Raw genomic sequence first — 25,190 nt, 5'->3', positions numbered from 1 at the left:
GTTTTGAAATGACAGAGTGGTTTATAATTGGCATACTTTCTGTAGCAAAATGTGGGTCTATGTGAGGCCTTCAGGTAGGGAGGCTATTAGTTCAGTGCAAATTGATATTCAGAGGGGAGCGTTCTTGAATTGCCCAAATGCAGAAAGCTGCTCTCTGTACTTATTTGAACTCTGGCAGCTGGTGGGGTTTGGTCCCTTATTTGTTCTTCTTATCTCTTTTTGGGGCTGCTGTCATCTGTGAAGGATGGAAAGTTCTGCTTTTTCTCATATCTTACATGAAGTATGACCCAGCCCCCCTCCTACAGCAGGACACTTCCCTGAGAAGATGCAATACCACTTCCCACAGCTGTCTGAGTTCTAAATAGACAATGTCTCCTTCCACTGAAAGTCAAGTTTGAGTTGTGTTCCTTTTTTTTTTAATTCCTGTGTTTTGTATGATCATGGACATGATAGTAGTCCTGATCAAGAAATGCAGTACCTAGTGCCATTTGATGTTTAATATAACTCATTGCCTGTGGCACTTTTACTCAGGAATGCCATCTACAAGCAAGTATTGTCTTTGTTAAAAGATGGTGTAAGGTCATGAATCTAATTTTGTTTCTTTAACTGCCAACATATTTTAAAGCAGGGAAAAGCACAGGGCCTCTGGAGAACTTAAATAAACAAACTTCTGAGAAATTGCTCAGCTTATTATCTCCTACTGATCTTTTGTTCTCTGAGTAGAGAAAGCTTTTTCTTGCCTGTTATGCATGGAAATAAGAGTCTGAAAATAAGCCCAGGTACTTGATGTCAATTATAGTAGTACTATTTAAATGCAAATTTTGTTGTGGTTGGGCTGATCCAGTAAGATAAATAGAGGGCATTTATGTAAATAAGCATATTGTAATACAACAATGAAGTACTTGTAATTATGGAGGCTAGCATTTTCCTCTTTCCCACAGGATGTGTTGGCTGGGTTTTTAGGTGCACAGGGAGTAACACTTGACATTCAGAGTTATGGAATAAAATTGTGTAGTGCCATAGGCCGCAGACTGAAACAGATCAGATTCATTAGTTGCCCAACAAAGGAAAGGACTTGCAGTTTTCCATTTGTATCACGCTAATAGGGAACTGTAGAAGAGCAACCTAGCCAGCCTTTGGAAACAGGATTTTTAGAATGATAGCCTTTCAGTTTGAGTCTCTTTTTTTGTTTTTGAGAGAGTGATTTATTGGTAATAAACCCGCTACCACTGTCGCAGGAATTAAATGGACACAATTGTGTGTACATGATGCTAATTATTTTCATACTGGTAGCTAAAATTAGTTGTTGTATGTAGCACTATTAACGCTAACAACAACAAACCTCAAATGTTGAAATCTTACTTAAGGCAGTCTAAGTTAGGCTTTTAGGTTCTGTAGTCAACAGAGATTAGAAAATGCTACAAGACATATTTAAAATAGAAAGACATCTCTATTGAGAAATTTTATTTTCATCCATTATAGAGTCTGGACAAGTAGGTCAGATTAGAGGCCTATCAAATTAATATGACATGCATGCTAGAAGACTGAATAGTATTCCTTGTTGCCCAAAATGTCAACACGTACCGGGCTGGCTTATATAAAATGGCAGTAGTATCACTGGGGATTCATTTCTACTACAGAGAAATTCCCTTTGAAATGCATAACAAGGGATCGATTCAGCAGAAGTAATAATATTTTATCCTATTGTATAGGAACTGCTGAATCACAGCCTGAACCTCTGATTGATCACCTGAGGCGAGCAATGAGTCAGCCATGGGAGCACAGGTGAAGGCAATTCACCTGTACTGCTGGAAGGGGTGGAGCCTGGCTCCACCTCTCCTGGACCTATTTAAGAGCTGACTACCAGTAAGAAAGGATCTCTTCTGGAGATCCGCTCTGCTGGAGTTTCACAAGCAAGCCCAGGATATGGGTAAGTGTCCTATCTTTTCTGCTTTGTTTTAATAACTATATAGCTAAGCTCTCTGGTATATCTCATAACTATAATATCTGTACATTCATTGATTGTACCCCTATGTTTCTCGCTTGTAGGCAGGAGATTAGTGGGCTGTTACTGTATTATAAAATCAAACTCAAACCAGACTGAGGAGAGTCATTAACACCTCTTACAGTTACCCCAAGGTATACCACATAATTTGCCATGTGTCACTTCATAATTCTGCATTCAATTGACCAAACATCAGTTTGTTCTAAAATCTTAAAAATGTGTTATAACTCATCAAGAGCAGAAGTTGTTGTATCTGGTATATAATTAGAATGACTGATTTCTGGTCTTCAGCATCACTCCTCTGAAATTTGTGTTCCTGAATAACAGAGTTTGTTCTTGAACTTCAGATATTGGTGTATGACATCACACTGTAAAATATGAAAGATACTGCACGCAGATGAATATCAATAATGTGCCTGGTATGACTATGGTGCCATGTTGATTTAAAAACATTTAAGAAGGTAAATAATCCTCAGTCTCAATCTTTCTGGATGGTATTTTCCTGGTTTTTTTTCTTTTTTTTTTTTTAAATGACGTCTAGGGTTTCTTTCAAGCTTAAGTTTGTTTTTGGGATGGTGGAGTGCAATTTCTAATGCAAAAGGAATACTGAGACTTCTGGGCAACTGCTAAGACAGCCTTATCGGAGTCAAATTAAGAGCACTGTCTTCATAATTTTATAGATAGCTCATGTGGCCTGCAGTCTGAACACTGTGAGCTTTGTCTCCCTTCCCTTCATAGGGAGCTGGGAGCATGTAGGACTTGGATTTACACACACCAGTGAGGTATCACAAAGTAGGAGGAGTGAGTCCAGGTCGTGATAACCAGTCCAGCAGTACTATAATGTAGATGATCTAACCTTTTCTGATTTAACAGAGCAGTTGGAGAACTCAATAGGAGTTGAGAATAAAATTATTGCATTTAAGGTCTCTAGCCTTATCTCTTGAAGTTCCGTTCTACTTTTGCTATGATTTAAGGACTGTTTAATTTGGTGCAATGTACTGCTAGGTTTGGACACTTTGTGTGAGTTAGCCAAGATGTAAATCCTCACTGCTATCCTATCTGCTAAGTATGGTAAGGATCAGTCATATACTTATTCTACACTGGGTAAAGGTTTTAAATATTTGTTACTGTTACTTCTTTCTGCCTCAGATTTTTTGCTGGAAAGATAGATCCTGCTGTTTATGGACAACCATGAATGTAAGTTTAGAAGCCTCTGATCTCTTCCTTTTAGGGAAATCAGGGGTTCCAAATTAAAAGGCTGGTTGCATGATTTAAGCTATACTAGTCATTCTTGTTGTCTTTAAAGACAACATTAAAGACAACAAGAATGTGTAGAACAGGAATTTGAACCCTAAGGAGTACGCCTCCCATCCATATAGCGTTAATTGTAACTTAATATTTCATAGTAAGGTCTGTAAATACACGCTACCTTGATCTCTTTGGCATAAAGAGGTTGGAGAAAAGGCAAGCCTACCTTTAAACCTCCTTAAAAATCAATAGAAAAACCATTCCTTAAAGGCATTCTTTACCTAGGATAGAGAGGAGGCATTAAAAAAATAAAACTAGGAACTTGGCATGCAAAGCAGTATAATTTAAACTAGTGGAGAGGAGTGGAAGAACCTAAATTTAGGAAGCTGTAATGGAATGATTTGTCAGTATTTTTTGCTGATGTCATTACATTTTCTGTCTGTGTTCAAGTGGCTTCTGCCAGCTTTAACCATGCAGGAAGCTAAAGGCTTGAATGAATCTATGTACTTGAGTGTTACCGCTATTAAATTAATATTTGATACAATTCTTAAAAATAATAATAATTCCATCCCAGTTAATAAAGCCATATGAAAATGAGGATTAAAAGAGCTTAAGACTCCTAGGTTTCCATATCCTTACTGAGGTGGACATGCATTTAAAGGGACTGAGCCAGTGGAGGAACTGCAGAACTGCCAACCCTCCTGACTCCAATAACAGCAAGGAATGAACTAGCCAGGCTATCTTTCTGCAGCTGAGACTTCACTGAGTTTTGTGTAACTGCATTATTCAGTTGCAATTTCATTACAGCAGAGTTTGGTTCTGATTTTCTTGTCCTCTTCCTGAGAGGTTCTGTGAGTTATGAACTCAGTTTTGATTACTTTTTGTCTCAATATACAGTTTTAAATTATGTATGCCTCATTGTTCTTATTGTGTTCTTATTATATAGTAGTAAAAGTGTCAAAGATTGTTAGGGGAGAGGCAGGCTTTTCCATCTCACCAGGACTGTCTTGTAATAACTTGAAAGAGTTGGAATTCAGTCTCAAACTGTTAACTGTTTTGGAAGAGAAATTCATGTCCTTATAATAAGGAGTAAATTCTACTCAAACTGGGAGATGCAGAGAGCTCACTGAAAAGCACTGTTTTGCAGTAGAATCTACAGTAATGGGAATGTCTTTGAAGGAGAGAAGACTCGATGAGATTCGGCTGATACTCATTCTACTCCTTAATTTTGCAACCCCCAGATATGTAGCATGTCAGCAAAGTTTTTTGATCCAAACTTTTTTAAACAGTACTTCCCCTACCAATAGTCTTGGGGGGCAACAATCATGTACAGCTGATAAAATTAATGCCAGTGAGGACTGAATATAACAAAGTCTGCTAATTCAGCTCAAACCACTGCCAATGGTGCTTAGCTGGTTATAATAGCAAAGAGTAGGAAAACTTGTAAAGAGCATCAAAGTGGTGTAAATTGAAGGCTGGATTGATCTACTGGTGGTGAGTGGTAATGAATGCAGAGTAATGATGGTCTACCTAACTGTTTATCTCTCAGCAGTGAGATGATCATGCATTTTCTAACCAACCTGCTATCAACACTACAATCTTGCTTCTGATACTCGATCCAGGTCTGCCAGAATTAGCCTAGGGTTCCCTACTTTGCTGTGCTTTTAACTTGTAATCTCTCTTCACTGTGGGGGTTCCAGTATTCACTGTCATCATGTTCCAATAGTAAGTCAAGAGATACGATACTGTAATCGTTCCCCACGTTCATCCTTAGTCTGTTCTTTTAAGTACTGTTAACCTTTGGAACATCTCGTGCAGAAGCAAAGACTGCAAGACTGCAGCTTCAACTGATTTCTGATATAACATCAGAACACTGATGTTATAAAGGAAGACAAGCCTGTTCTCAAAACTAGTTGATGATCTAGGACATCTGGGCTCAGTTTCTAGTTCTCTAAGTTATAACTACTCTGTCAATTTTGTGATCCAGTTTTTGCAAGGTGGGGTGCTTTCAGTAACTGTGATGTACTTTGAGGCTGCAGTAGAAAGATGAATAAATTTGCAGTTGGCTCAGTAGCAGATGTAAGAAACCAGTAAGACTAAAACTATTGTGCTGTCTTTTTGTTGTTGTTGTAGGAGGGAAAAAGTTGAAGTGTGAAGCCTGAAGGTAAGCCTACACTTAGCAGACACTAAGTTGAACAGCAAGCAATGTGATTTTTCAGAACTGAGCCTTGTACAGATTAATGTATTTTATCAGTAGTTCACATGCTCATAGCTTGATGCTGATTTCCTCTGTATTTAGTGAAAAGAGCTAGGAATTGTACAAGTATTCCTTCAACTGAAAGCTGAAGTCTTACTGCAATTTTGAAATTTTCACTCGCAAAGCAAGAGGATATGAAATCAACAGTAAGAATATAGAAATCACTGCCTTCATGCAATTCTTGCAAAAATATTCTGCTAAAGGCATTTAATTTTAGTAGTGCTGTTATTGGGTAGCCATAATGAAATTACCACCTTGTTCAGAGCTTGATCTTCCAGTAATTTGAAGTGAACATGTCAGAAACACACTGCCAGCAAAAATATCTTTCAGTTCTAGCTGGGTACAAGATAAGTGTTTCTACTGTGTTAGCTGTCTAATGGGCTGTGAGGCTTGTAGAGATAGTAATACACACAAGTGAGCCTGTATATTAGTTAAACTAGGACTTCAATAAATACTTCTGGGAAGAGTTCACTGTTGTGATTAAAATGTTTACAAGCAAAAATATCTGTGTTTTTTAATGTGTCTCTGCAGTTCAGGGATGTTACTCAAACATTCTGATTTTTCCAAAGCTATTGTTGGGCAAAATGTCTGGGATTTCGTTAGTTCATTGAACTTTAGCTTCTGGGTTTGTGTGGAATCTACTAGAAAACATTCATATTAACTTCTGGAAAATATGCTATATCGTTACATAAACTTCTTGTCTTGTAAATTCTGGGAACAATAAAGACCTCAAGGGCATTCAAAGTATGACTCTATTCTTATGTGTGAATGTTGCCTGACTGCAAAGCCATGGGTTTTGTGAGGTAGACATCCAGTCTGTGACTATGTTGGTGGCATTAGGAAGTCCACAGCTGGACCTTGGTAGTCAATCATTCACCTGGCAGTACATAGAAAAAAAGGTATGCATTGTGAGCTGGATGGCAGCTCTTGGCAAGAGTGAATGTGTGTTGAAAAATGCCATTCTGGTTGGAGAACAGACATTTCCAGATGAAAATTCACCAAAAAGAAAACATCTGCAAATTTTTCCCAAAATGACCTTTTGTTTTTGAAAATTGCATTTGGACAAGATGTTCCTAAATGACTTTGTTTAAAATTTGAAGCTGCTTGAAAAGGCAACTAAATGCAAATGTAAACTATATGCAAACTGCAGTCCTACAAAAAAGACTTCTGTTTTTGAGCTGTCTGCCTGAAGCAAATGAGTACTTTGTCTACGCTATGACATAAAGGTGCTGTGGGGTGGGTAAATTCACATAGGAAGACTCTGGCTGTTTGCTGTAATTTTATGATAACATTGCACATCATTGATTCCACTGAAAGAATGTAGGTTAGCATCTATTCCCCCTCACTGTTAAAACAATCATCTGCAGACATAATTGTGGATATTAATTCGTGTGTTTTTCTGAGTGCTTTGAGTAATGTGGATGGAAATCAATGGTTCATTTCTGATCTGATCCTGAATGCAAATAATCTTTAATAAACTAAATTAGCCCCATCTAATTTTGCCTCTGTGAACATATCTAATTAGTGAGAAGCAACTGCATAGTCAGACTGTAAGTAGGTTCATTATTTTATGAAGTTATTGCTTATTTTTCTTTGGAAATACACACCTACAGCCCCCTGAATTGGCAGTAAACTAGATGATAGAATTTGAGGATGGAGAGGCAAAATAAAAGGCTCTTCATCTCCCTTCTCTCTCCAGCTTTAATGAGAATAGTAAATGACATTGTTTTATCATTATTACTTGTTCCCTTATTAAAGTATCAAAAGTGTACACAACACTGCTCAATGGGTGAGAAAGGGCTAGGAAAACATGTGAGTCCTCACGATAAACCTTGTACTTTAAAAACAAATTACATGTTCAGAGGGCAGTGTAGTTCACTAAATACTCTTATCCAGCTGATAATTACCTGCCTAATAAATGAGCTTGCTTCGTATGGTTAAGTTCTGCTCTTTCAATAGTTACCCTGTTCTTCTTGTCTTTGCCTTTTGTCAAGTGTATTGTGTTCTTTTCAAGCAGGGTTCATCTTTTGTACAGTGCTGAGTGACAGATCTTTTTTTCTGAGCAGCCTGTTCCATCTCTTCTGCTTGTGAAAAAGGCAAAGAACAAGAAACTATTTTCTCTATGGTAGTAGATTCACTGGCTGATTTGAGAATGAGTACTTCTCAAAATTATCTCCCCTTTGTGAGTTTAATTAAATCTCTTCAATTTAGTAGTGTGTATGGCTTAAACAAGCTTTGGTTGCAGATCAGGGTCAGGTTTTTTCTAAATGCTGTACAGTTTTATTCAAACTGAAGTGACAGTGTTTGTCTTCTATTGCTATAGAATATCATGCTTTTGTATCTCAAGGGATGAGATTTATTTTTATGTTATTTCTGTTTTTTTTATGTTATTTTCTCTATTGTAATTGCTCTTAGAATTGCTAAGGAATAAAATATTAAAGGAAACCATCTCCTTGCCTAGCCATCTTCACCTCCAGGACCAGCTGGATGACTACCTTTCCACATCAAACATTTTAGTGGTTGTCCCAGATTGCACCTTGCAGGTCTTGTAGTATTTCTTCCAAGCCCAGGAAACTTGCATAACTGTGCAGTGCACTGCAGGCGGCGTGATGGCATAGTTCGTAATCCAGCAAAGCCTGGAGGCAACCAGTGATTAAGCTTTAATTAAGAACCAGAGACAGAATGCATGGGTAGATAGGCAATGAAGTGCTTTGTGGGCACTGTTCTGGGCAGCACCAGTTACACAGATAGCTGCATAGAATTTTTTCTAACAGCATCTTGCTTATTAGAACACTGTGCAATTGTGAGCAGCGTGCTTGTATCCTTCTACGAGAGGAGGACCTAGGTCTTTTACTATAGGCAAAAGCCAGTACATTCCTGTTATTGTCATCTACTGCAAGTTAACATTGTGTTAGAACCATTTAAAGTGATTGAAGGGGGTTGGTTTGGGAAGAGTAACAGGTGTTAAGATGAACTCAGTTTACTGTAGTGTGGCCCTTCTATTTTAGGTAACTCTGAGATTCTGCCATATTCTTTTCTTCTGGAGTAAACCCAAAATGACCTGAATATTCCTCCACTCCCCCCCATTATGTTATTTTCAAGCAGAATATATGTTGGGAACTCTTAAGCTGAAGGGAGGGTAAGTCTTCTGAGGAGAAATCAGTAGCAAGCTAAAGCTGGGCAACTTGAGCAACAATCCTATTTACCACAGATGTTTGAACTGCAGATTGATGGGAGCTAATTAAAGGTCAAGCAGAACATCTGTGAGGTGAGATTGGTGCTTGGGGCTTCCTAATAAAGCTGTGGGTATCCATCATTGTTGAATGAAAGTAGTTCCTCAGTAGACAGCAATTTGCTGGTTCGTGGATATAAACTCTACTACTTTGCTGCTACAGTTCATTTTGCACTGGTGTGTATGCTTCAGATTGACTGTCTTACAGGTATGTTTGCATCAATTTGCATACCTTGGGTAGCATGGCAGCACTTCCAGAAATGTGGAGTGTTAAATGGGGGTGGTTTTAGGTGATGAGAAATCTCTCCATCCCTTTACTCGTTGGGGGATCAAAGCAGGCTAAACATTCATTATCTGCACTTCTACAAGAAACATAATGAGCCTGTTGAGAGCTGCTGGTGTAAAGCCATTCCAGCTGAAGAATAGAAGTAGACCTATGGTACTTCAGTGTTGTCATTTTGATGTTTAATTTAGAAAAGTAAAATAAAATACAAATGTATTTTTCCTTTACTTTGAAGTGGAGATGTTGTATCAAACAACTGGTCATTCAGAACAAATGTTTTTCTCTAAGCATCTCTTGAAATAGAGAATTTAACTAGTTAGCTTTACTACATGGTTTCCCCAGCCTGGTAAATGTACTGTAAGTGATGAGTGTGAGAATACATTAAGCAGCATGCAGGTGTTGTCTGAACAGTCAGCACTCGTATTTGCCACTGCTGCCAATCACTAGACCATGTGCATAGCTTGGGAAGTCTGTTTCTAGATTTGCTAAGCATATGACCACTGTTAAAACTGAATTCCCTGGTATTTCACCACTAGTATGACTTTAGATACCTAAATTAATTGTATCGCTGAAGGTTCTGTTTCCTGGTTATAATGCACTGAAAGTGGAACTCTGGCAATCAAGTCAACTAATTAATGTCTTTCATTGGAAATCAGTTTTCTCCTGGTATCCTACTGGCATTGCAGAGACTGCCAATGCCAGGAGCTTTGGCTCTCGTATGCTATGGTTCCTCTCTCAGGATGAGGTTTGAAGCAGATCTTTGCTTTCAGTAGCCACATATTTACAGTGTGAACAATGCTTCACATCGTGAAGCACTGGAGCACTTATCTTTTTTGGCTTAATGTGATGTGAATGCCACCCAGAATGAAGAAAAGCAAATGGCTCTTGTGTTCAGATTGATATTTAATCAATAACACGGTTCTGACAATGCTTCACTTTTTTTTCTGATTCTCTGCTTCATTACTTTTCATCTCTCCAAATCTGATTGTCTGATACATCTTTGTCTCCCTTGCCCAGCCTCTTAATTTCTCTCTTGGTAACAGCCTCATGGCTCATCAACCTAAATGATTCATCACGTGATGTCTTAGTATGCATTGTAGGCTTCTTGCTGGTCTAATACCTCTGTAGTAGGGATGATAAAACAGACTTCAAAATATAAAGCTATATCCAACTATAATTGCACTGATTATGTGATGGGATGACCTTTAGCACCAGAAAATTAAACACAGGCAAGTGGAAATGGTATTGTACAGTTATGATATACATGTGTGTGGTCTCTTCAGTAAAAAAAAAAAAATCAAAATTACTTCTGAGCTTATCTGTTCTTCTAGTGGAAAGCCTCAGAATCACACTCTTAATATATCTCAGTAATAAAGTTATTACATTGTTTCTAACCCTTACCTGTGAGTGTGAAGGCCAAATCATGAGTTTGGGTGAAAAGCAAAACTTGGAATATCCTGTGTGGTACTCCTTTTTCTTTGTACAAACTATACAGGTGAAAGGGGGGGGACAAAATGTAAACAAAACCTGCTGTCAAAATAGAGATTTTCCTTTTACTGGTATGAGGCTGCTAAGGTGGGACTTTGCTGGATTTTGTGCAGGAGATAATTCAGTTGCAGACCTGTTCAACAGAAACTCGTATGACGTGAAATCCTTCAATGTTCTTTGTGCAGAGCTAACAATTGGGAAAGTGGTTTGAATCTAATGCTTGCTAAATTACAAGTTAAATGGCATGGGTTTTAAAAAGATTCAACCTACTGCCTCTTCTCCGAATCGCTGAGCTTCTGTTTGGGTGGGAATTGAGACTGTGTAGGTAACTAATTGATCTGTAGATGCTAGAAAGTTGCGTGTTGACGTGTATGTAGGTTGCTCAGACTGTTTCTAAAAGCAGAGATTTGCACGCTCTCTCCAGTGCAGAACACTTTGCTTTTTCTGGCACTGCTTGCATAGTTTAGCAACATCTTTGAGTGTTAAGTGGGAATGAGGACTGAAAATCTGTCTCAAAGAGGAAAGCTGTCATTCCTTTACAGCAGCGTTGTCCATCAGGATTACAGGCAGCTGCGGTGATGTGCAGGATATGTGCAGTTATTTTTTTCTAGAGACAGAACCAGCTGGGACAAGGCAGCTGGATGGATAGGTGAAGTGAGAAGAGAGGAGATACTTCCCACAGCAAAGCGTGGAAGCTGAAAAGGTGAAAGTGAAGAAAATACTGGCTTTTGTTGTCAGTGTTTGCATTAAAGTGCAGGAGCCTCAACAGGACTTCCACCGAAGCTGTGGAAAGGACTGCATCTCTCAATCTTTTTCTCATGTGATTATCTAAACCAAGGCGAGGGGTTGGGAGATGAAAGGGGATTAGGAGCCAAAATGAATCTTTCAGCATACCTATGCTTTACAGCCACTTAAGTGCAGTTATAGTTGAGAGCTGTTTCAAGATGTTTATCAGGGTAAGGAATTTAGCCACTAGCTGAGGAGCAGTGAGCTTGTACCCAGCTGGGAAGCACCATGAGCTGCAGAGGTTTTGAGGAGCTCTGAGGAATTCATTCTGTGCTTTGTGAAGAATTTCAGAGTATTAGTATGGTATTGGAAGGGGAAATAGAGTACAGATGGGAAAGATCTCATGTTATAGAAGAATATAAATGAAAAACACTGTGCCAACAAATTAACTGATCTCAATTTTCTTGTTGGTTCATGCTATTCTGAAAGGCTCTTCTGGAAAACACCTCTAGAATTTCATGTTCTGTTTTCCCATAAAGTTGGCAGATACATTCTTGTGCCTCCAGAAGTTTAGGACTCTTAAGATATAGTTTTTCACAAGACTAGACCCTATAAAAGCTATGGGATTCCTGACCATCTCCAGCACAGCCAGGTATTAACCTTGAGGATTATGAAATGACTGCAGTAATCTTGGTTGAAAACTCCTTCTCTTATCTCCTGTTCCAATACAGCCTGAGAATACAAGGCTGATAACTCTGTTCTGTCAGTCTTGTATTCTTGCTTGTATTCTGAAAATATTTGTGGCAAGGAACTCATGGGGTAGGGAGGACTTAATTCCTCAGCTGTGTAGGTGTAATCCTAAAGCTCCTGCTGTGGCTTAGTAAACTTGATGTATGAGAGGACTCTGGCTAAGCCCTGTGAGAAGCTTCTGGGTTTCTGCTGATGAACAAAATCCCTCAACTATATTCCTCCTGAAAGCTTAGAAGGGCTTAGATTCAGTGAGGGTGTGAACCTACTTGCATATGCTGCCCTTTCTGTTTGTGCCAACACCCATGAAACACATACTGGTTGGAGTCATGCAAGAGCTGGAGCTGTGTGAGCCAGCAGTCCCAAGGTAGAGATTGTGTATTTGGTTGTGTATGGTGGGGAACAACAACTCACTGCTCTGGAAGTGTTCATGGTAGTGCCTCTTATCCAGGTCACTCAATTTATCTGACACATGTTGGGTGTGGATAAAAAAGGTTATTCCCCCAGCACTCCCATTTTAACTAGCTTGAACTACTCTTTGTTGAGAAGAGGTTTAGCAATCTTGCAGTGATGGAGTATGTATAAGGAGATTGCTTGGGTTGACAACTGATTTCAGTGGATTTTGTTCTCTAAGGGGATTACAGTCTGGCTCTTGGTGATGTTTGTTTCACTTCATATACTTCTGAATTTAAGCAATAAAAGAGAGTCATGAACAGAGTGCTTTAACATACAGCATAACATCTGTTACTGTTTACCATGAGTTAGGACACTTGGCTTGCTCTTACAGCATAAATATTTTTGTTTCATTAGGAACATAACTACTTTATTTGTCTGATAAAGGTACAGAAATCTGAGATATTTCTGTGCAGACAACACCTTTTCTTTTTAATCACCCTATCAGTATGTGAGGAAAACTTGATTGTCTTCAAACAAATAATCCTTTGAATAAGCACTTCCACCTCTCACTCCGTTCTCCCTCTTTTACCTTCAAAAGCTGTTGTATTGTAGAACTTCTGCTGAAAGACTGAAGCTGGCAGTTATAGTTAGATATAAGTATGCTGAGCTTATATGCATAAGATACAAAGACAAAGATGCACTACATTTTTTGCATCTTCACTGAGCTGGAAACTTGCCAATGAGTATTGCTGTTGTCTTTGGATTCTGAACTTAAAGGCAGTTTTTTGGGAGGCTATTAAGGATTTTTGTAAAGATCATTAAGAAGGAAAAAACTAAATTCATTATAATCATATTTAAATGCATTTATTATTCCTTTTAAAAAAGAAGAAACAAAATTGCTGAAATCTTCAAGAGTTGTTGCAAGTTTATTTTATACTTCTTTGTATCCACTATTTATCTGTACTCTATTTATCCTTTCTCTAGCTATATTTTCCTCTTCATACTTCTTTTATCTTCCTTTATGTTGCATATCAAATCTGATTTCTAATGTTTTGTTCTGGGGTACTATGGTAACATATACCATCCATGAAGTTTGGGGGGAAAAAAAAACACATCAGCAGAACCGTGATTAAGTTTGGAATTATTTACATAAATATCAGGAAAATAAAAGAAGCAACAACAACAAGATCAAACAATAGGTGTATGGTTGTTGTGCTACTCCTTCCTTACTTCCAATATGATGCATCACTTGGCTTCCTACTGCCTGAAAGGGGCCTACAGGAAAGCTATGTGTCCTTTTTAGATACAGGGCAGGGGAAATGGTTTTAAACTGAAAGAAGATGGATTTAGACTAGGCATAAGAAAGAGATACTTCACTGTGAGGGTGGTGAAACACCGGAACAGGTTGCCCAGGGCATTCAAGGCCGGGCTGGATGGGACTGTGAGCAACCTGGTCTAGTGTGAGGTGTCCATGTTTATAGCAGGGGGGTTTGGAACTAGATGATCTTAAAGGTGCCTTCCAACTCAAATCATTCTGTGATTCCCAGAGCATTTTCAAGCACTTGTTAAGAGCTAAGTACTTATTTCTGAAATTACTCCCTGCTGTCAAGGTCAGGAATGCAAACTCCAGATTTTTACTTCTTGGCTGGCATCATATCACCCTTGGTTAGCAGTTTTGGTCACTTTCCAAACAGCCCAATTGCAGTTTTTGTAAGTTAATGGCTAAGCAGCAGAGAAAAGCATATGAAATGAGACAAAAAGTAACTAAAAGTGGTAACATGTTTTGACTTAGATTTGTGCTGATAAGTGATGTAAGAGATGTAAGGATGCTGTAACTGCAGCTGAGCAGCTGGAGATCAGCTGGGTGCTTGCCCTGCTGGAGAGTAGAGGTTGACTCTGTTTTAAACTCCTTATCTGGGCCACAAGGGCTGCAAGGACACAATGATATATTTATCTTTTTTTCCTGGAAACATTGTGGAGCTCACCAACTCTCTCTGGAATTTAAAAAAAAAAAAAAAAAAAGCTCTCTCCTTATTAAGCACCAGAGCCTGAGCTAGCCCAAGAAAATCCTTCAGAAACCCAAAGTAAAGCACGTTTCTACAGAAAGCTGGTCAAAAGTCAACATCAAGTATGAGGAGGCCATTGAGACCTGTGTTGCTGTTCCTTTTAGTGTATATGCTTAGCTGTTCTTAATTTATCCCATCCTCCACTTTTTCCATTTTCCACATAGGATTTTATACTTTATTGAAGAACAGATGCTCTTACTGGTGCTGGATAAAAGCAGGCTGCCCTTACTGGAAAGGGAGGTAAAAAGACCTGATTGCTTCCCTTTTGGGAATGAGTACCAAGTTCTTAAAAGAGGGTTAGCAAGTGTCTACATTAGGAATGCTCCATAAAGATTTCTAAATGAAGGCCACTACAAAACTATTAAACTATTGTTTATTATGTTAAAAGCAGTACATAATGCAAAATACTTTCTTTGTTGTTGTTATCAAAATGTATGCCTGGTGATTTCTGTGTGTTCTTTTTGGGAGAAGTTAACTTGTGTGTTAGAGAAGCTGATGAATATAGAAAGTGAAACAATCTGGATGCTGAAGAATAGTATCCTTCTTAAAAAAAAAAAAAAGCTTTTGATTTTTTTCAAACAGGTTTTTATAGAAGTGAAGGTATCATTGATTATGTAAATGACATGTTGAAAGATGGTTTAAAAAAAGAAAAGCATGCAAAATCAGTTTCTGCAGTTCAGGAAGCCATATGTTCATAGCAAGTGAAAAGAGAATTGGAAATTGTCTCGAAAAGATGGAATTAAAACTTGCAGAAAGATTGAGGTGATCCTGTCTTTCTGAACAAAGCTAGAAAAGTAATTCTGTTAGAAAAATGAAGTAATGAACACAGAGTAATATTCCCTGCACTGTAAAGTCCACAGTGATAGGCATGGAATTAGCTGTTGTCATTCAGGAAAGAGAACTGTGAATTATGCTTTTGCTCAGGGCAAGAACTTGGAGGTGAAATGAAATAATACAGGAAGTCTTGAAAGTAAATAACCTCATAAATAGCAGTGTTGACAGTGTAAGTGCATAGTACTTAGAATCTGCTTTGAACACAAGAACCATAAATGGTGTCAAGAAGCAGATGGTCATGGATGTGAGATCCATCAAAACATTTTTTACAGAACGGACGTGCAAGCTCCTCCTCTTGAAGTCCCTGAAATGAAAGTCTGGGAGTCTGGTACTTAGTTAACTGTGTTCCCCTTTGGTATGTTGGACTGTTCACAGGGAAAGAACTTTTCTTTGTGAAAAGATACACAAATTATTTTTTTTTATGCAGGTGGTCTCTGGGAAAAAATGGAACAGCCTATGTTTTTTTTTTTTTACAAGATGAAACTTAAATCTTCTATCTCTAGGGCAGATGCAACTGAAGGACAGATTTCCAACATAACTGTTATGCCTAATGGCTTATCTAATATGCTTTTCTATGACTCCCCTGTGGAGGCAACTTTGCAGTGCCCCAAGGGAAGGGCTGCTTTCTGACCCCATTGACAACTGGCACAGAGGTACAAAGCTGCTGATCTGTGCAAATGATAGTAGTAGGAATGCAGTGAATTTCGTATCGGTGATTTACACTTCTCTAGTTGCTACCAAGAAGCACGTCATCAATATGAGATATGGAAATAAGTTCAGACTGCCAGTCCTTCCTTTGGAGTAAGGAACTGTTCTGGAAAAAAAAAAAAAAAAGCATAATGGTGTCAAAACTTTAAAGGTTTTTTTTTTTTTTGAGGGAAATTTGGGAAAATGGAAACCTCAGGAAAGGCAGGAAAAGGAAGAGAAGAATATAATTAGAAAATAGTTAATAGACTGCTAACAGGTCTGAATGATGTCATCTTCAGAGGGCATTTATTTATGGGAACAAAATGGCCCTTGCTCAATATTCCTGCCACCTGGAAATGAAGTTGAACAAAAGTGGTTTATACAGTGAAATACATTAAGAATAAAGAACCTGGGTTTAAAATGCCAGAGATGAATTGAGAATTCATTTCAGGATGAACCTCTTCCCATCTTTGCCACACAGATGTAGGAAGCTAACATTGTCTTGGACAAGAATGATGTGAAAGCTTCACAAATCCTGAAATGGAGGCTTGGAGGGGATCTTGTTTCTCTTCATCCCTTGCTAACAACTGAGAGATGATCTATAAATGATGAATATTTTTTTGGAAGAAGTGGGGGGAAAAAGATTCTACTTTACTGTGATAGTGATAAGGGAAAATAGTTGTCTGAGTGACAGAAAAATATTATCTGTCTGCAAAGGAATAGGGAAGCCATTGACTGACTTTCTTTACTTGTAAATTTCTTCTTTCAAATATCAGTAGAAAACAATTTTACAACTTATAACTTTAAAACATGAGATAAACTTCCACTGCTTTCTTCACTCCCCCCCACCTCCAGATTTCAGTGTTATTTGAACCCTCTAAGCCATATGATGTGGGATTTCCTAGCACTACCTCCTTGAATCAGTGTGAAGCAGAACATCTATTTGGATGGGAAAACACTCAATCTGATTCTATGTTCTTTGATGTAGAAGTGACCATAGATGTTGGAAAAACTATTCACCAAAAATTAATCATCTTTGCTGCCAGTTGAAATGAAAATGTGCTTTTACTCTCAAGTAAATTGTACTGGTAGTGAAGTGAGAGCAGAATGTGCACTTGACGCTAAGGTGTTCTGATCATGCCAAGGAACTTTATTTTATAGACTAATTTATTCACCTCTCTATTCCTAATTCATTCCCCTAATGTCAGGGTGATAATGTCATTGTCTTCCCTGCATGTTTCTTTCCAAAGCATAATAAAATACTGTTTGGTGTAGACATCTTACTGCCAATTATCTAGGTCCAAGTATTACCACTTCTTAGTAGAAAGTTGAGCAGTGAGCTCAGCTCCTCATCTCTGTGCTTACCTAATACCTACATCATGTCTGGAGAAGTAAGTTCAAGTACTGTTCAAGTACCGTTTTAGTAACAGAAGTCTGGAAGCACAGCACTAGTAGGCTGCGTAAGCGTACGGCAAAATGTTTTTGAATCTAGTCTAGGGTCTAAGAAGGTGATTACTTAAACTGTGTTCAGATTTGAGTGTGTTATGCTGCCTCCCTGCTGCAAAGACTGTTGCTGGCTTTGTGCCTTTAGCTGCTGGAAAGTTACTTAATCAGCAAACTAGAGTAAATATAAAACATCCTTCATCATTTGTAGATGTTAGGCATGTGGGAAATCAAGAATCCAGTGGCTTAGCTTTTTTTAATAAATAGTAGAAAGCAGAGAAAATGCGTTTCTCTCATGAGAAAATATCTTTTGAAAATACTTGAAACCCAAAGCCTTTTATTAATAAATGGTGTATCATAGTAATCTTGGTGAATTACAGAAGATACTGCCCTTCTATACATTCCACATCATAGAATTAAGGGAAGTTTAAATCTCTATCAGCCTCTATTGCTCATCTCAATGAAATTTTGGAAGTAATATCAGGAAGTTCTGCCAGATGACGATTTTTTATTTGGGAGTAGGGAGAAAGAGGAAGAGAATCTTTGCTATAAGCAAGCTTTTATGCAGAACACTTAGTTCAATTAGTTTCAACTAATTCTTAATCTTTTTGACTAAGAGAGGAAAAAACTGTGATCTCCACACTTTCTCTCCTCAGCTTCCCCAGTCTTCTCATTAGCTTCATGAAAATTCTAAACAATATTGTTCCTCTTAGTTGACTATAAATTGCAGAGCTGTGGGATCTTTTCCTGTCTAACTTCATCTGGCTTTTTTCTTAGAGGCTACTTGACTCTGCAAACCCTTCTGTCATCTCCTACACTCTCCTTTATTTCAGAGTTCTCAGAAGTCGGTGACCTATCTGACCTGTTGTGTTGTCAGATTGTTGACTTTCTTTAAAATAGGACAGAAATTGTCTTCATTTAAAATCCCTACCCAAAATAGTCAGGGGTGTGAGGCATTGTTGAGACTTAGGTTATACTAAGTTATACCACCTGATGTTTGTGAGATTAGCTGGATAGAATTTTGGTCTTGGGAGAGTGTCCTATGTTCTTGCTCCCTTTTTTCCTTGTCTGAAAGTTCTCTAACGGTGATCTTGAGCTTTCTCAGTGATATTACTGATGACTTACATGAACGATGTACCTGAAGCTCTGGCAAATTTAATGGTGAAGTCCTGCTCTGCACAGGAACTGACCTTTCAGAAATTAAAATGTAACATTTTGAGTGCTGCTAAACAAAGCTAGGAATTGGCAGAGGAAAATAAACAAATAAAAAAAAAACCTTGGGTAATAAGGGTTAGATTTCATTAGACTTCTCTGAACTGAATTTTTCAGTAATTATAGTGTGTGGAAATAATAATTCTGTTAATAGTTGGCATTGTCCTTGAGTTTAAAATACTTCTGTTTATTTTTAGACTTTGTTTTGTAATTAGTGATGCCAGAAATGCTTGTCATCTTATAATTTCTAACTTCTATGTTTGAAGAATAGAGAATTAAATTTTCTAGTTCCATATAATTTGAGCCCTTGGAGATGCATTAGGGTAATGTTTTAATAGAAAAACCCTGAACTGTAGTGACTGGATGCCTTTTCCTGGGCAGTTAATATTATAAAAGGAACTCAAATACTGTTCTTTTGAATTTCTGCTCCTGCTCAAACAGGGCACCCAGCATCCGATCTGACTGCAGGTGAACTGCTTGCAGCATGCTGCTTATGTGCACATATAGAGAATGAGAGAGCTGTAGGTGAGATCCTAGTGGAAGAGGCAAACAGGCAGGAGAGGTCAAGAAAAGCTGTGAAAGCTCCAGCAACATCAATCTGTTGGTGACACCTCTGCTCCATCTCCTGAGTAGTGAGCACAGCCCTTTGTTCTTGACCCAGGCTGCGTGGTCATCTGGTTTCCAGCAAGCCGAAAGCTTCACTGGAAATCACTTTCCTTATCTTAATGTCAGAGAAAAACAGTACTAGAATGTTCTGTTTTCTAATTTTGTAAATGTACAAGCTGTGTTTAAAAGGGCTCAACTCTTTCTTGTCAATGTTTATAAAATTGAAGCATTGACTTGTTTTGGTAAAAATTGGTCTGTATTAGAAAAGTGAAAGCTTGTAGGTAGTAAATAGTCAGAAAAATGAAACCAACCTCCTCTTGTTCCGTTTTCTATTTTGTTGGAAAAATAACCCCTGTGAAAACCGTTATTTTTTCCTCCTTCATTTGGACCTTTCAGCTGAAGAACATATTTGTAGTAACCATCCAATTACACTCCATGTAACTTACTAAATTATGTGGCCTTGTTCCTGAGTAAACAAAACTAATGAATGCGTGGTATATATTTAAAATCTTTTTTCAGCAGTGGGTAATTCTCTCCTTTTCGTCATCTCTCTGGATAAATAGAAATGCTCACAGTGGTAATCATTTTTTTTCTACTTTTTTCTCATACAGGCTAGTAGAGGGGCCCTCCTGCTTTGCTGCCTAGGTTATGCCTAGATATCCTATGGCATATCAAGCAATCTGTGTGGTACCTGGTGATTATGTGGCAAAGATAAACCTAGATGAAAAATACCCAGTGGATTCAATGCCCTATAACACAGACTGAATTTTGCCAGACATCTCTAACAGTACCTTGTGTGGGGATTGACTTGCTGGAAGTGAAAAAATTATTACTCATCTCTCTGTAATGAAACAATATGAAGTGCTAATCATGAGTCCAATTGACACTAAACAAATATACAAATGGCTGTTGATACTGACTTCAACATATAAAAAAGCAATTGCTCTTGTCTGATTGAAAAATCACTCACTGAGCAATGAACATGTCTTTCTGGGGGCTGTTTCCTCCTGCCCTTCTTGTAAATGTCTGTCAGCCCATAGTGCTTACTAAGCCCTGACCAAGAGTGGGTGTGCAAGGGACGGCTAGGGATAGATTAAGTCAAGCTGCAGAATAATGAGATAAACTTCTTATATCTGGAGTCTGGTTAGTGTAGCCAAGCCATGAGATGTGCCCTTAGGTCTGTTTTCCAAGATATCTTTGTCTACTGAGAAGCAGGAGGGCACCAAGTACTCTGTGTCCCTGTATTGGTTCAACTCCCTTCTGGATAGTGTTGTACTGTCACAGGGCAAATTCACTTAATACAGTAAGGAACAACTTATAGACTGGGTTATGTCTCTGCTAAAGAAGTTGAATTCGGTCTCTCAGAGATGAGTGGGAATGATTGGGAGGTCAGATGTCATCATCCTAGTAAATCAGTAAGAATAAGATCTAATTAAGATATAAACAATATGCTAAAATCTAAAAATGGCCTGGGGAGGTTACTTTCCATCATAACTTAGAGCTAGAGCACTGTCCTATTAGACCAGGTAATTGGGGTTGTATAAAATGGTAAAAAACAAGGTTGAGATTTACTAATATTTGCCAGCTTTTAGTGAAAGAAGTCTGCAGATCTGGGGTAAGATTTCTTTAAATCATGCTTCCAAATCATCTTATCTTCAGTAATCTAGATATCTATCTATTTGTATCAGTGGAATAACAACTGGAGCCAGCAATGTTCACCACCTTGTTGCAGGAAACGCTGAAATCTTTGAATAACAGAACCAATGTATAAGCCAATTCTGTTTATAATTAGAAATGAAGTTTTGCTAGTGCAGTAGCTCTGCATGTGAATTACCTGTGGCTAATTTCAAACTCATGTCTTATGCATGAAGTTGTAAGATATCCTTAACAATCAGGTGTAATCCTTAACGTTTTTATGGCAATAGAGAGGCCCTATTATTTTCCAGGAGAAAATGCATCTGTGAAGACAGGCTATCCTTTCAGCAACATAGCTGCCAGTGAAGACCCATTCTGTAGAGTTTAGGGGTAAATTTGAAGGTGAGAGTAACAACTGAATTTGTAGCTCTCAGGGAGGGTCCTTTACCCAGATGCTATCCAAATTAGCTGTCTTTAATCAGCACTCGGGGAAAAAGGGCAGTAATTTGAACTAAGGAAAGCTGCTTCCTGTTTTCTTAAGCCTTTTTCTTAGCTCTGCTCAATTCTTAGGGTGACAGCTCATGAGTTTTTTCTTGTATTTTCTTCCCATGGATGCATGTTTTTTAAGGATCTCTGGCTTGCAGTGAAGTAAACAGCAGCTCTATTTCTGAACCCCTAAAGGTCACTGTCTGTTTGTCTTGCTTAGCAATAACAGCCTATGGTGTTCTGACCTAAGTATGTGTGAATATGGGATACAAGTATAGAAGGACTGCTTAAAACAAAATGTTTTGCTGGATGTTCATGTTACCTTTTTCTGTTCTGGATTCAGTCAATGGGGATCTAATGACTGGTTTAGAAGATTGCTGTAGCAGTTGTCACCTGCAGTCTGCAAATATGGTTATAATGTCTCAGCTCAGTAGACTTTGTTATAAAAGGTTATGCAAGTGAAATGTCTTCTAATTAAAAAAAAAAAAACAACAAAACTGCATAAGAAGAAAGCAATGTTTTTCATAAATTTAGACAGTTGTACAGACACTGTCAGCTATTCAGTATTTGATGTTGTACTTATTTTCTTGCAGCTATAGTTAGGGAAGTTTTGAATTAAAGGAAAAAGTAAATGAAACTTAGGTGTGTTGGTTCAAGAGAGGCTTCCTGGATGTAAACAATGCATGAGGTAGATTTCTTCAGAAAAATGAAGGATTTTGGAGCTCAAAATCAGTCCCATTTCATATCATTAACAAAAAATAAATTATTACAACAGCTAAGGTGTCTGTACATTTAGAGTAGGGTAACTCAGTAAGAGAAGCTTTGCTTTAGACATTAGATCTGCATTAGATTGGCTGCAGATTGCAGGCTGGATTAATTTTTAAGGTGAGTCAATGCCTCTGGACTTGCAGGCACAAACCATCTTTAGCATGTGAATGCTCAGTCCTGGTTATAAGTGACTGTATTATCCTTACATATAAAACATACCTGTGAAAATGAATCTATTATTCCACTAAGCAGAACAGGGAGCACAGCTGCTACTGCAGAGGTCAGAAATGCAGCTGCAGAGGTAAGCAAGTGAATGGGGTTCGATCTCTTGTGATGGAAGACCTCTCTGCCAAGGTCCTCTGGTGTGTGTGGTACAGGTAAAGAAGCAGGGAAAGCCCCCCTGCTGCTGGAATGCTTCAAGAACATTCAAAGTCTGGAAGGGATGCTTCCAGCCACAGATGGACTGTTACCAGATGGGGCTATTCTTTGCCTGTGATGAGTTCAGCTGGATGTGCAGGAGATGGCTGCATGCCCACTGCCCAGCCATCCTTGCCATGGGGTTATAACCTCCCTTGTGGTGTAGGTGGGATGATTTGGTTTAGGCCTCTTAGAGGAAAGAGTGTTTTCTGTTTCATCTCTGCCACTCACCCTCAGTCAGAAAAGCAAGCTGATGCTGAGGCTTATGAGAGTGATTCCTGCTGCTTGTTATCCCAGCAAGCCTGCACTTATCCTCACTATTGACCCAAAATCCATCAGAGAGCAGCTGCTCTTTCCAGTATGACAGCGCCAGCCATTCATCAAAGCCTTATTGTTTTTTGAATATCAACTTGACAAATCTGAATACATTTTGTTGCAGCCTATGGGAGTAGCCTCAATGCTTCAGTGTGTTTCTAATGTCTGCTTTGCCTGGTGACTGAAAAACATGCATGTGCAAAAGCAGTACTGAAGGTGAGAAAGTAGCTTGGATGGGGAAGGCAGTCTGTGCAAGAGATAAGAGATGATGAACAGTGCAAGGGATAGATGGAACTGGAGGGAACAGATGTGGCTATTCCTGGACTTGCTGTGTCCTTCCCTTTCTCAGTGGTCCTCCTGAGAACCACATGGCTGAGAACTTTCTGCTTTCTGAAACAGCCTGGTGTCACGTGCAAGCCTTGCTTTAGCACCCACTGCAGTTTTCTTACTCCCAGAAAAGGACCTTCATTGTTTCCATCGATTTACTTTCAAGGCGAAGTTGTACCAAAAAAAAAAAGTACTCCATAGAGCAATAGAAGTGTAAATGACTTCAGTATAGTAAAAGGCTTATCACATAAGCTTGCTATGTTGTATCCCTTACTTGGATTGTATGCTGATTCTTAAAGAAGATTGCATGGAGAACTTTGTTAGTGGGAATAATGTATTCAAATGGAAAAATTTGCAAGTGCTCTTCACAGCTCAAGGTTTGACTGGTTGCCCTATTGACCACTGAGGTATTGGTTAGAAACCTTTTCTAAGCTGCAGCTCTTGGGCTGAGCAAAGAGGACTGCACCCGGCATCAGAGCAATCATCTCTCTGAAAGAGAGATGCATCCTCCACGCCCCATTCTGTCAGAAAGATCAGACTTAGGTTAAAGAAATCTCGAATTAAAAAAAAAAAAAAAAAAGCAATTAAAAAAAAAATAAAAATCAGCAATGCTTAGTCTATCAAGCAAATTCACACTAAGGAGCAACTCTACATGAAGTTGTACAGCACAATTATCCTGTGCTCTTCCATTTTCTCCCCTGGATGCTCTGGGAGCGTTGCCTTTGTTATCAGGGTAGCACACGCAATTACAGTCTTAGAGAAGCAATACAACTACTATAAGCTTTACATTGCATAAACCTATTAGAAGAAATTATTCTGCATAGTAAAATCTGCTTCACACAAGCACAGTTTCCAGGTGATTATTTAAAAAGGCATTTTCAGCCAGTTTTGTGCTATCAGATCAGCACAAAGGAGATGGAGCAGTTACCCTGTGAAGGTGATGATCACATTTGTTTTACTATAGTAACGTTTTACAGCTCAGCGCAAAAAATACAGATGATATTTAGGTCAACTCAAAGAAGCATAATGTATCTCTTTAACAAGAGGCTGTAAAGGAAGTAATACATTTAAATAAACTAAATAATAGTCAGAAGCCTACTTAGGAGTTTTTAAGCATGGTGGCTTTCAATAGCCCACTTCTGTTGAAATGCAAATTTTGATTCATTGCCTGGAAGAGCTGTGAGCAACAGAAACAACTAAATGTATCCTTCTAGTATAAAGTATCATCATCTCAGGAAGGTCCTATAACTGTATTTGCTTCTCTGTGAAGAAAGGCTTAGCAGGAGCTTCGTGCCCTACAAAGGAAACTAGAGGAAGATTTGTCTTGTAAACTGTCTTGAACAGCTGTGGCAGGCAGTAAGTATCCTGACAGTAGCTATTAGGAAAGCATTTTAACTGCAGTACACATAACTACATACATATTTGAAGAAAAAAGGTACCCTTTATCAAAAGAAACATAGTGAGCCTAAAAGATTTTAAGAAACTTTAAAAAGAAGCTATTAGGTTTTCAGCTGTTTTTTTTTTTTTTTTTTTTTTTTTTTTTAAAGCCCTAAGGACTGGAAATAAGGGAACAAGTTAGTCAATTCCTTAAATACTCAGGTAATAAGATCTTACTGTAACAATGGAAAGTCATTAGATACTGGTTTAGATTGAGTTTGTGCTATGATCTTCATGGAGGAACAAATTGTTTGCTTACTATGATGTTAGTGTGTCCTAATGAGATGCAATGCTAGATCCCTTTCAACATGTACCTGATGGGACTTATGGAGGTATCCTTGATGTGGAAGACTAACGACTACAAAACGTCAAGATGGCATCTTCACTTTTCCCTTCCAAAATACATGTCAGTTTTCTAAAACAAAACCATAAACTTTCTTTCCTGCTTCTCAACCATGAACTTCAAAGGTTTGAAAAAGCATATAGTTGTGTATCTAGCATATTAGTTCTTCTTTATATTGTATCCAGTAGCGAACAAAATCTGTTCCCAGAGCTGTTCTATGAAACAACCAATA

The 25,190-nt window shown here is 38.3% G+C and overlaps 1 long non-coding RNA gene across 3 annotated transcripts in view; it reads left to right on the top strand.

The window, feature by feature from the left end:
• The first annotated feature begins 1,891 nt into the window (after window positions 1-1,891).
• The window catches only part of LOC149917096 (uncharacterized), a 51,246-nt gene continuing 27,947 nt past the window's right edge, over window positions 1,892-25,190 (top strand). For 2 of the 3 annotated variants that reach the window (XR_016468578.1, XR_016468579.1), the window contains exon 1: window positions 5,386-5,417. This is a non-coding gene — a long non-coding RNA (uncharacterized LOC149917096). Of the gene's footprint in view, window positions 1,931-5,385; window positions 5,418-25,190 lie in introns of those variants that run through there. The other variant, XR_016468580.1, reaches the window with a different exon arrangement.

Source organism: Phasianus colchicus, chromosome 8 (assembly GCF_987193195.1).
Source record: "Phasianus colchicus chromosome 8, bPhaCol1.hap1.1, whole genome shotgun sequence".
NCBI lineage: Eukaryota > Metazoa > Chordata > Aves > Galliformes > Phasianidae > Phasianus > Phasianus colchicus.
Note: the sequence above shows the minus strand (reverse complement) of the source record. Positions and strands in the feature narration are given on the sequence as shown.